This window comes from Gracilinanus agilis, chromosome 2 (assembly GCF_016433145.1).
Source record: "Gracilinanus agilis isolate LMUSP501 chromosome 2, AgileGrace, whole genome shotgun sequence".
Lineage (NCBI taxonomy): Eukaryota > Metazoa > Chordata > Mammalia > Didelphimorphia > Didelphidae > Gracilinanus > Gracilinanus agilis.
In genome coordinates this window covers 60,351,863-60,363,136 of record NC_058131.1, presented here as the reverse complement: position 1 = coordinate 60,363,136, position 11,274 = coordinate 60,351,863, and the positions used below count along the sequence as shown (strand labels likewise).

General features: G+C 37.7%; 1 non-coding gene across 1 annotated transcript; it reads left to right on the top strand.

Annotated features, from left to right (window-relative positions):
- The first annotated feature begins 784 nt into the window (after positions 1-784).
- Positions 785-892, top strand: LOC123238309. The gene has a single exon (XR_006505512.1). It is a non-coding gene; the product is annotated as a U6 spliceosomal RNA (small nuclear RNA).
- The last annotated feature ends 10,382 nt before the right edge of the window (positions 893-11,274 follow it).

Genomic DNA, 11,274 nt, shown 5'->3' with positions numbered 1-11,274 from the left:
GTTCTCCTTTCACTGGCTTATAAAGGAAAGTGAGAGATCACAATCAGATTCTCTTTTTAAAAACCTTTACTTTCTGTTTTAATAACAACTCTAGACAGAAGGACAAGGGCTAGGTGATTGGGGTTAGGTTACTTGCCTAGGCTCACACAGCTAGGAAGTGCCTGAGGCCAGATTTGAACACATATTTAAGTATCATGTCTTTGGAACGACCAGGAGGTCAATGCCACTAGATCCAAAAGTAGGTGGCAGGAGATAGGTACATAAACTGGAAAGGTAGGAGGGAACTAGGAGATGAAGGGCTTTGAACACCAAACAGAGGAGCCAGATCAGTCAATCACACTAAAAGCAACAGGTTATTAGGGGCAAAAAATTAATTCACACAAAGGAAAGCACTTTTTTAACTCTCAAAGTCAGACCTGGCACTCTATCCACTTCTCCATTCATGGGACATACTAGAAGTACTGCAAAGGGGACATGTTTTTTTTCCTCAAATAAGATCTAATGAGATAACATTCATAAAGCACTTAGCATGGTACCTAGCACATGGTAGCCACTACATATATAATGTTGTTGTTATTCTGCGGTGGTATGGTTAGAGGAATATTGTACAAGTATGCCCCAAGAACTGGAAATGTCTCCTTGGTGTAGTGAATAGGGAACTGGGCTTGGAATCAGTAAGACTCATCTTTATGAATTCAAATCTGGCCTAGGACACTTATTGTGTGTCCCTGGATAAGTCTCTTAATCCTGTTTGCTTTAGTTTCCTTCTCTAAAATAAGAGGGAGTGCTTGCTTCGGCAACACATATACTAAAAATCGGAACGATACAGAGAAGATTAGCATGGCCCCTGCACAAGGATGACATGCAAATTCATGAAGCATTCCATATTTTTTACTTGTCAGATATATGGGAAAGGGAAAATTTTAAAACCAAGCAAGAGTTAAAAAAATACAAAATGTAAAATAAATAATTTTGATTATATTAAATTAAAAAGTTTCTGTACAAACAAAAACAATGCAACCAAAATCAGAAGGGAAACAACAAACTGGGAAAAAATCTTTATAACAAAAAACTCTGACAGAGGTTTAAGTACTCAAATATACAAGGAGCTAAATCAATTGTACAAAAAAAATCAAGCCATCCCCCAATTGATAAATGGGCAAGGGACATGAATAGGAAATTTTCAGATAAAGAAATCAAAACTATCAATAAGCACATGAGAAAGTGCTCTAAATCTCTAATAATTAGAGAAATGCAAATCAAAACAACTCTGAGGTACCACCTCATCCCTAGCAGATTGGCTAAAATGACAGCAGGGGAAGAGTAATGAATGTTAGAGGTGATGTGGCAAAATTGGGACATTAATGCATTGCTGGTGGAGTTGTGAACTGATCCAACCATTCTGGATGGCAATTTGGAACTATGCCCAAAGAGCTCTAAAAGAATGCCTGCCCTTTGATCCAGCCATAGCATTGCTGGGTTTGTACCCCAAAGAGATCATAGATAAAAAGACTTGTACAGAAATATTTATAGCCACACTTTTTGTGGTGGCAAAAATCTGGAAAATGAGGGTATGCCCTCCAATTGGGGAATGGCAGAACAAATTGTGGTTTATGTTGGTGATGGAATACTATTGTGCTCAAAGGAATAATAAACTGGAGGAATTCCATGTGAACTGGAAAGACCTCCAGGAACTGATGCAGAGTGAAAGGAGCAGAACCAGGAGAACATTATACACAGAGACTGATACACTGTGGTAAAATCAAATGTAATGGGCTTCTGTACTAGCAGCAATGCAATGACCCAGGACAATTCTGAGGGATTTATGGAAAAGGACACTACCCACATTCAAAGGAAGAACTATAGGAGTAGAAACACAGAAGAAAAACAACTGCTTGAACACATGGGTTGATGCAGACATGGTTGGGGATGTGACACTAAACAACCACACAAATGCAACTATCAATAATATGTAAATAAGTCTTGACTGGTCACACATGTTAAAACCAGTGGAAATGTGTGTTGGGTATGGGCGGGAGAGGGGACAAAGGGGAAAGTAAAAACAAGAATCATGTAACCACGTAAAATTTTTTTTCTAAAAAAATAAAATATTTAAATCTTAAAAAAATAATAAAATAAAATAAAATAAGCTGGAGAAAGAAAAGGAAAACCACCCAAGTGTCTTTGCCAAGAAAATCCCAAAGAGGGTCATGAAGAGTTGAACAAGACCAAAAACAGTAGCAACCTTTGGGGTAGGAACACCTGAGAGTTATATGTTTACAGGCAACTTTCTAAGCACAGGTCAGATCTATAAATGGGCTTTCCTAGCCCAACAGATGGCAGCATCAGGGACATTGAGATAATTTCAACAACAAAAAAACCCATATGGTGTGAGTAGGCATGTAGTTACTCACATGGCCCAAGAGGGTAGGAGTTCACAGTCTTCCTGAAGTTCCTGTGTGTGTACTAAAGAAAGAAAGGAAATTTGGATTTCCTATGTATTGTGATCCCAGGTCTAGCCTTCTAGTCAGAGGAGGGAGATTTCTTGGGCAATGACAGTCTTAGGACTTGCTTCATCAAGATGACCCCAAATTAACTTATTGATTAAGAGTCCCCAAGTTGAAGAGTTTGGGAATAGATCTTCTAGTAGGTGACACCATAGTGCAAAGCATGCCAGACCCAGAGTCAGGAAGACTCATCTTCCTGAGTTCAATTCTAGTCTCAGACACTTATTAACTGTGTGACCTTGGGCAAGTCACTTACTTCTGTTTGCCTCAGTTTTCTCATCTATTAAATGAGCTGGAGAAGAAAATCGCAAACTCCTCTAGTGTCTTGCCAATAAAATCCCAAATAGGATCACAAAGAGTCAGGTGTGAGTGAAAAAAAATGACTGAAGAACAACAAGACCTTCTAGTAAAAAAAGGGAAGTTTCTGAAGAGTGTGTTTCTTGAAGGAAAAAAGAGGATCTGCTGCATAATTCCTCAAAAGTATTCTTTTTGGAGAAGAAAGCCACAAAATAGTGGAGAGAGGAAGGTAGGAAAAATGGGACCATGCCATTCTCTTCTATTATAGTGGGTTATTTAGATGGTGCAAGTCCAGTGGGAATGGTATTCCTCATTTAGTAGCCCCCAGAGTATGTTTTCCTTTGGGAATTGTCTAATCCCGAGAGTAGTGTTAAAAGTCTTGGAAGACAGTATAGAATTCAGAAGGAAAGAAGGACATTCTAGAGTATAAAACTGTTCCAATGGCAACCCCAAGTTCATTTCCCTTCTGAGGGAAGTTTCTGGGCTCTTTGATGGCTTTATTTTTTCCCTCTATTTATGGGCTCTATAAGCTTTGAATCTTCTGTATTTTGGGTAGGCTGTCCTATCCAAAAAGCATTTATTACTTTGAAAGCCTGTCTAGAAACTAGGGACACAATTTTTACCAGTTTTGAAGGAAACGTAGACACAAGCTATTCTTAAACTATATTAAAGAATTTCATGGGTTAAAACCCTCATTTGGGGCATTATAAACCAAAGAGCCCTTTTAGGTCAGCCCTCAGAATATGACCCAGTTCATGTGAGCACAGAGCTTTATGGGATTCTGAGCCACACATTATGAATAGGTATTATTATTTGTTGTTATTTTCAGTCGTGTCTGACTCTCTGTGACCCTACTTGGAGTTTTCTTAGCAAAGACACTGGAGTGGTTTGCTATTTCCTTCTCTAGTTCATTTAACAGATGAGAAAACTAAGGCAAACAAGGAGAAGTGACTTGCCCAGGGCCACATAGCTAGCAAGTGTCTGAGGCCAGATTTGAACTCGGGAAAGTGAGTCTTCCTCACTACACTCGAGGCACTATGGCACCACCTGTAGCTGCTCAGGTATTGTTATAGATGAACTCAGAGTCATTCACTATTAGATAGGGTGTCAGGTTTGAAGGAAAAATATGCACTAGCTAGAGAAATGAATAACTTCAGAGTTTTCAAAACCATAAATATCTAATTAGTCTCATTAATAATCAAAATAAAAACTAGCATTTGTTTAGTGCTTAAAAGTTGCAAAGCACTTTTAATTATAATAGTGAATATTTATATAGTACCTACAATGTGCCAGGCACCATACTAAGCACATTATAATTATTATTTCATTTGGTCCCCAACAACTCTGAGCGGTAGGTACCATTAATTTTATAGATGAGAAAACTGAGGAAGACAAATTAAGTTACTTGACCAGGATTACACAAGTAGTGAGTATCTGAGGCTGGATTTGAACTCAGAACTTCTTGACTCGAGGTCCGGTGTACTAATCACTACGTCACCAAACTGCCTTTGATGGTCAGTCAGAAAACAAGCATTTATTAAGCACCTACTATGTACCAGGCACTGTGTTAAGTGTTGGATCTCAACTGTAGTAAGAGTACTAGGCAAAGACATGAGGAAGTCTGAAAAATTAGCTTTGGTGGCCTCCTTCCTCCTATTAAAGGGATTTTCTTAATCTCTCCCTCTGTCCCTTTAAGAGGCAAGAGAGCAAAATTAAGAGGAAGTGATTAAGACTCATTTTTTGGGCAACACTTCTTTCCTCTGTCCTCTGATGCCCTAGGCATCTGCTGCTTCCTTTTGGTGTCCATTATAGCCTCTTTCCCTCTTTAGAAGTGCTCCATGTTCCAGAGGGGTCTGTCTTTTTCCTCTACTTCTTCAAAGTCACCATTCCTTCTTTACAGCAGAGAGCACCTACAAGTCAGGAATTCAATGAACTGAATCCAAGAATGATGACTGACAGATAGCTGGCTTACAAGGTTAGCCTTCCCTGGTGAAAGTCACAGTTCAAAAGAGAAGTGGGTTTATCCAAATGAATGGATCTTCCTTAGCAGGGATATTTTAGAGTCATGAGCTACATTATGGTACCACACCTTCCTCTAGGGAACTCTTCTGATGGCGCTTCTCTGACTGGGAGATGATTCTGGGTTCTTGAAGGCTATACCAGGAGAGTACAAGCTTTCACAGCAGGTTCTGACCAAGTTGCTAAGGTTTTGAGCATGGACCTTTCTGAGTTAGCTGCTTAGTCAAGTGCAGAAAGTCTCAGTTGGTCTGACCAAATAGATAATGAATTATTTGGGCCACAGTAGCTCAAAAAGACAGATGGACAGACAGACAGATAGATAAAGAAGATAAAACATTAATTAAGTTGTTACTATGTGAAAGATATTGCAAAGCCCTCAAGGTACAAACATGAACAAGCAAGATTATTCTAGCCCTCATGAAGGAAGACAACACATGGAAAAGGGCTGGAAAGAAGAGGTAGAAGAGGGGGTTTCGTGTGGAAAGGTGTCATGGAACTGTTTCCCATAAAGATACAACAAAAACTTATCAGAGTTGGAGGACTGTTGGGTGGAGTCCAAGGTTGCTATAGGTAGGAATATGAGGATGATGGCTAGAGAGTAGGCAGTATCTTGGGGAGATGACTGGAGGGCAGCTGGGTGGATTGAGAGCCAGATGTAGAAATGAAAGGTCCTGACTCCAAATTTGGCCCCAGACACTTCCTAGTTGTGTGACTCTGGGCAAGTCATTTAACCCCCATTGCTTAGCCCTTGCTGCTCTTCTGTCTTGGAACCAATACATAGTCTTGATTCTAAAACAGAGGTAAGGGTTTTTTTTTAATTTTTTTAATATTTATTTTTTAGAAAAGTTAACATGGTTACATGATTCATGCTCCTTCTTTCCCCTTCACCCCCCAATCTCCCCTCCCCCCCCCATAGCCGGTGCACATTTCCACTGATTTTAACATGTGTCATCGATCAAGACCTATTTCCAAATTGTTGATAGTTGCATTGGTGTAGTAGTTTCGAGTCTACATTCCCAATCATGTCCGCCTCAACCCATGTGTTCAAACAGTTGCTTTTCTTCTGTGTTTCCACTCCTGCAGTTCTTCCTCTGAATGTGGGTAGCTTCTTTTCCATAAATCCCTCAGAATTGTCCTGGGTCATTGCATTGCTGCTAGTACAGAAGCCCATTACATTCAATTTTACCATAGTATATCAGTCTCTGTGTACAATGTTCTTCTGGCTCTGCTCCTTTCACTCTGCATCAGTTCCTGGAGGTCTTTCCAGTTCACATGGAATTCCTCCAGTTTATTATTCCTTTTAGCACCATAGTATTCCATCACCCGCATATACCACAATTTGTTCAGCCATTCCCCAATTGAAGGACATACCCTCCTTTTCCAGTTTTTTGCCACCACAAAAAGCGCGGCTATAAATATTTTCGTGCAAGTCTGTTTATCTATGATCTCTTTGGGGTACAAACCCAACAGTGGTATGGCTGGATCAAAGGGAAGGCATTCTTTTATAGCCCTTTGAGCATAGATCCAAATTGCCAGCCAGAATGGCTGGATCAGTTCACAGCTCCACCAACAATACATTAATGTCCCAATTTTGCCACATCCCCTCCAACATTCATTACTCTCCCCTTCTTTCATTTTAGCCAATCTGCTAGGTGTGAGGTGATACCTCAGAGTTGTTTTGATTTGCATTTCACTAATTATTAGAGATTTAGAACACTTTCTCATGTGCTTATTGATAGTTTTGATTTCTTTACCTGAAAATTGCCTATTCATGTCTCTTGCCCATTTATCAATTGGGGAATGGCATGATTTTTTATACAATTGATTTAACTCCTTGTATATTTGAGTAATTAGACCCCTGTCAGAGTTTTTTGTTCTAAAGATTTTTTCCCAATTTGTTGTTTCCCTTCTGATTTTGGCTACATTGTTTTTGTTTGTACAAAAGCTTTTTAGTTTGATAAAATCAAAATAATTTATTTTACATTTTGTAATTTTCTCTAACTTGCTTGGTTTTAAAATCTTTTCTTTCCCAGAGATCTGACAAATATACTATTCTGTGTTCACTTAACTTATTTATAGTTTTCCTCTTTATATTTAAGTCATTCACCCATTCTGAATTTATCTTGGTGTAGGGTGTGAGATGTTGATCTAAACCTAATCTCTCCCATATTGTTTTCCAAATTTCCCAGCAGTTTTTGTCAAATACTGGATTTTTGTCCCAAAAGATAGGCTCTTTGGGTTTATCATACACTGTCTTGCTGACATCACTTACCTCAAGTCTATTCCGCTGATCCTCCCTTCTGTCTCTTAGCCAGTACCATACCGTTTTGATGACTGCTACTTTATAGTATAGTTTAATATCTGGTACTGCTAGGCCCCCTTCCTTCACATTTTTTTTCATTATTTCCCTTGATATTCTTGATCTTTTGTTCTTCCAAAAGAACTCTGTTATAGTTTTTTTCTAATTCAGTAAAAAAGTTTTTTGGTAGTTTGATAGGTATTGTGCTAAATAGGTAAATTAATTTGGGTAGAATGGTCATTTTTATTATGTTAGTTCGTCCCATCCATGAGCAATCAATGTTTTTCCAATTGTTTAGATCTAGTTTTAATTGTTTGGAAAATTTTTTGTAGTTGTATTCATATAATTCCTATGTTTGTTTGGTAGATAGATTCTTAAGTATTTTATATTGTCTAGGGTGATTTCAAATGGTGTTTCTCTTTCTACTTCTTGCTGCTCTAGTGTGTTGGAAATGTATAGAAATGCTGATGATTTATGTGCATTTATTTTGTATCCTGCAACGTTGCTAAAGTTGTTGATTATTTCTACTAGGTTTTTAGTTGATTCTCTAGGATTTTTTAAGTAGACCATCATATCATCTGCAAAGAGTGATAGCTTAGTCTCCTCATTGCCTGTTTTGATACCTTCAATTTCTTTTTCTTCTCTAATTGCTATTGCTAGTGTTTCTAGTATAATGTTAAATAAAGGAGATGATGATGGGCATCCTTGTTTCACTCCTGATCTTATTGGGAAGGCTTCTAATTTATCCTCATTGCATATGATGCTTGTTGATGGCTTTAGGTATATACTATTTATTATTGTTAGGAAAGATCCTTCTATTCCTATTCTTTCCAGTGTTTTCAATAGGAATGGATACTGTATTTTGTCAAAGACTTTTTCAGTATCTATTGAGGTAATCATGTGATTTTTGTTTGTTAGATTGTTGATATGGTTAATTATGTGGATGGTTTTAGGAGGTAAGGGTTTAAAAAAAAAGATGGGAGATGGCTGGAAAGCTATTCTAAGGCACTACAGAGAGGCTGCATTCTGCACTGATGGAAGGACCACCCGCACAGAAGAAATCACAGATCTTTGAATCACAGCGTTGAAGGATGCTATTACATGGATAATACCAGCCTTTACTGTCATCAACTTTATTTCATTGTTAGTTAGCCCAATGGATTGTTAGTAGTAGAACCTGTTTTTGTATCTCCGGTATATAACAACATTTCTGACACATAGTAATTGCTTAATAAATTCTTGTTAAATAAATGACTTGTTGGTTTGTTTTAGAAGAGGAAAAGAATGAGACAATTGTATTTAGAGGCTTAGACCCCATAGGTCCCCCAACTCTGATAAAGGTTATTTAGTTTAATCCCCCCAATTTGTAGATGAGGAGGAAATAAAGGCCAAGAGAAGTTATGATGTCTCAAAGTCACTCAGTCATATCATAAGAAGATATGAAATTCCTGAGATGGATTTTAGGGAAAATATCTGAAACACTTCAGCTGGTTTTAAATTATTTAATAAAGTGAAGGCCATTACTTTAAGTAATGTGCTTTGGTTAATTGATAATCCTCATAAGAAGATTAAATTATTATTATATTCATGGTATTTCTCACCCCCACTTCAGGCATGAATTCCCAGGCCAGAAATATAGTGGACTTTGTAGGCAAGAAGTTCAAAAGTGGTCCAGCTCTATTGCTAGGTTTATTTTAAAGATCATTCCATAAAGCAGAATTCTATTTCTTTCAAACTCTTAAGTTATCATGTCTGACATGTCCTCTTGGAAGCCAAGAAATTTAGGGCTATGGTATTTTTTAATATGGAGTGAGTGGTAACTAGATTCTATTAATAGATTAATTAATTAATTAGTAGATGGTTAATAGATGTCTGAATTGCAGAGACATTAGAATCAGAAGGAAAATCAAGTAGTCTTTTTTAAATTTAATTTTATTGATTAATTAAGAAAATTTTTCCATGGTTATATGATTCATGCTCTTTCCTTCCCCTCCTCCCACCCCACTCCCATAGCCAACGTGCAATTCCCCTGGGTTTTACATGTGTCATTGATTAAGACCTATTTCCATATTATTGATATTTGCACTAGGGTGATCATTTAGAGTCTACATCCCCAATCATATCTCCATTGACCCATGTGATCAAGCAGTTGTTTTCTTCTGTGTTTCTGCTCCCACAGTTCTTTCTCGGGATGTAGATAGTGTTCTTTCTCATAAGTCCCTCAGAAATGTTCAAGTAGTCTTAATTAAAAACACCATAGCCCATTTTGGCAGTGCATCATTAAATCCTTTGAGGATATTTTCACCTGATTGGATCAGCTCCTTCATTTAAAAAATCCCTGGGGAAATGTATTATGGTAACTGTACTCCTCCTCCCCTCAATGCTGAGAACTACTTTCCACTTGCTATCACAGAGCTCATAATATCATAAAAGAAAGTTTTATTTTAAAATGGAAAACAGGGGCAGCTAGGAAGCTCAGGAGATTGAAAGCCAGGTCTAGAAATAGGAGGCCCACGATTCAAACATGGTCTCAGACACTTCCTAGCTGTGACCCTGTGCAAATCACTTAATATTTGTTGCCTAGCCTTTACCACTCTTCTGCCTTGGACCCAATACACAATATTGATGCAAAGGTTGAAGTTAATGGTTTTTTCTTGATGAAAAACAAAAACAAAAACAAAAAACTCCCAAAACCTTTCAGGAGTGATATAATCCCAAAGATGTATGGATCTCCCAAGTCATGGTCTCTAGTATTAAAATTGTCCCCAACTTCCACCAAATATCAAGTCCTATCTGTGCTTGCTATGCTATTCTTGTCAAAGGAGGAAGCATGGCATATCTCCCTTGTGTCTTCGAGGTGCTCTCCCCAGTTGCTTTTAGCTACTCCTTCCAGGTCTTCTCTTCTCTCTTCTTCTCAAGTCCTTACCCTCTAATGAGCTGCATCACCCAATACTATGTACACCTTCCCACAGACACCATTAATTCTCCTCCATTCCTCAAATAGGAGAGATAGGAGAAAAGGAAAGGAGAAAAAAAGGAGAAAATATTCCTGTACTTCAAGAAAGAATGAGGTAAAGATCCCAGTACTGACAACCTGGGTTCTATTCAAATATGGACCCAACCAACTAATATATCTGGTGTAACCACATGGAAAGTAAAATCATCCAGGCTCTCCTGATCCCCATGAATTACTTTTCTTTTCTTTTTTTTGAAAAGATTTTTTTGGGAAAGGATAGTAGATTGTGCTGAGATATTGAGTTGCTGAAATATAAAAATTATTAGAAACCTTGTGGTGCTGCTCCCCACCAAGAAAAACCAATAAAGATTAGGTTGAAAATAAGTGAATCAAGAATCACAGACTCCAGATGAGAGTTCTGGAGATGAGGTAAGAACAGATGCCCTGCTAATGACTTTGAGATCAGAGTAGATTTTGTCACAGTAAGGACGGTAAGCAGGGCTATGTATTTGAGCCCAAACTCCATCATACATGACTGAGATGCTTTAGCCCAGATTTCCAATCTCATTTCTCCACTGGAGAGCCCAGTTTCTTCTTATTTAGCTCTCTGGATAAGCAAAAACAATATTAATAGAAGGCAAGGGAAGGGAAGGGAATGCTCTTCTCAGCATGGGTTACCATAGGAATTGGAAATGTAAATAGTAAGTTGGAATAGCTTACCTCACTGTTGTTTCTGTTGCTGAAAGGTTTTATGTAAGGTCACTCAGTGTTCAAATATCTGGTTATTGGAATGGTTATAGAAACAAAAGATCCGTGACTTCATCAACGTAGGTACTCTCTCTTTCAACGCAGGACAGAGATTAGAAGTTAAGCTCCTTGAAATTAGAGATTGTATCATTCTTTCTATCTATATTTATTCATTATAGAATATAAATTTATAAATGCATATGATAATGTATTTATACATATGATGTATAATATAGATTTAATAAATGTATTTATAAATTTATTTCTATTTTTATTTATTCTGTATATCAATCTTTATTTCTATCCATCCATTCATCTATCAGTTTGTCTGTCTATAATATCTTTGCTGAAGGGAGCTGGGTGGTACAGTAGATTGAGGTCTGGACTTGGAGTCACAAAAACATTAGTTCAAATCCTGCTTCAGATACTTATTAGCTATTTGACTATGG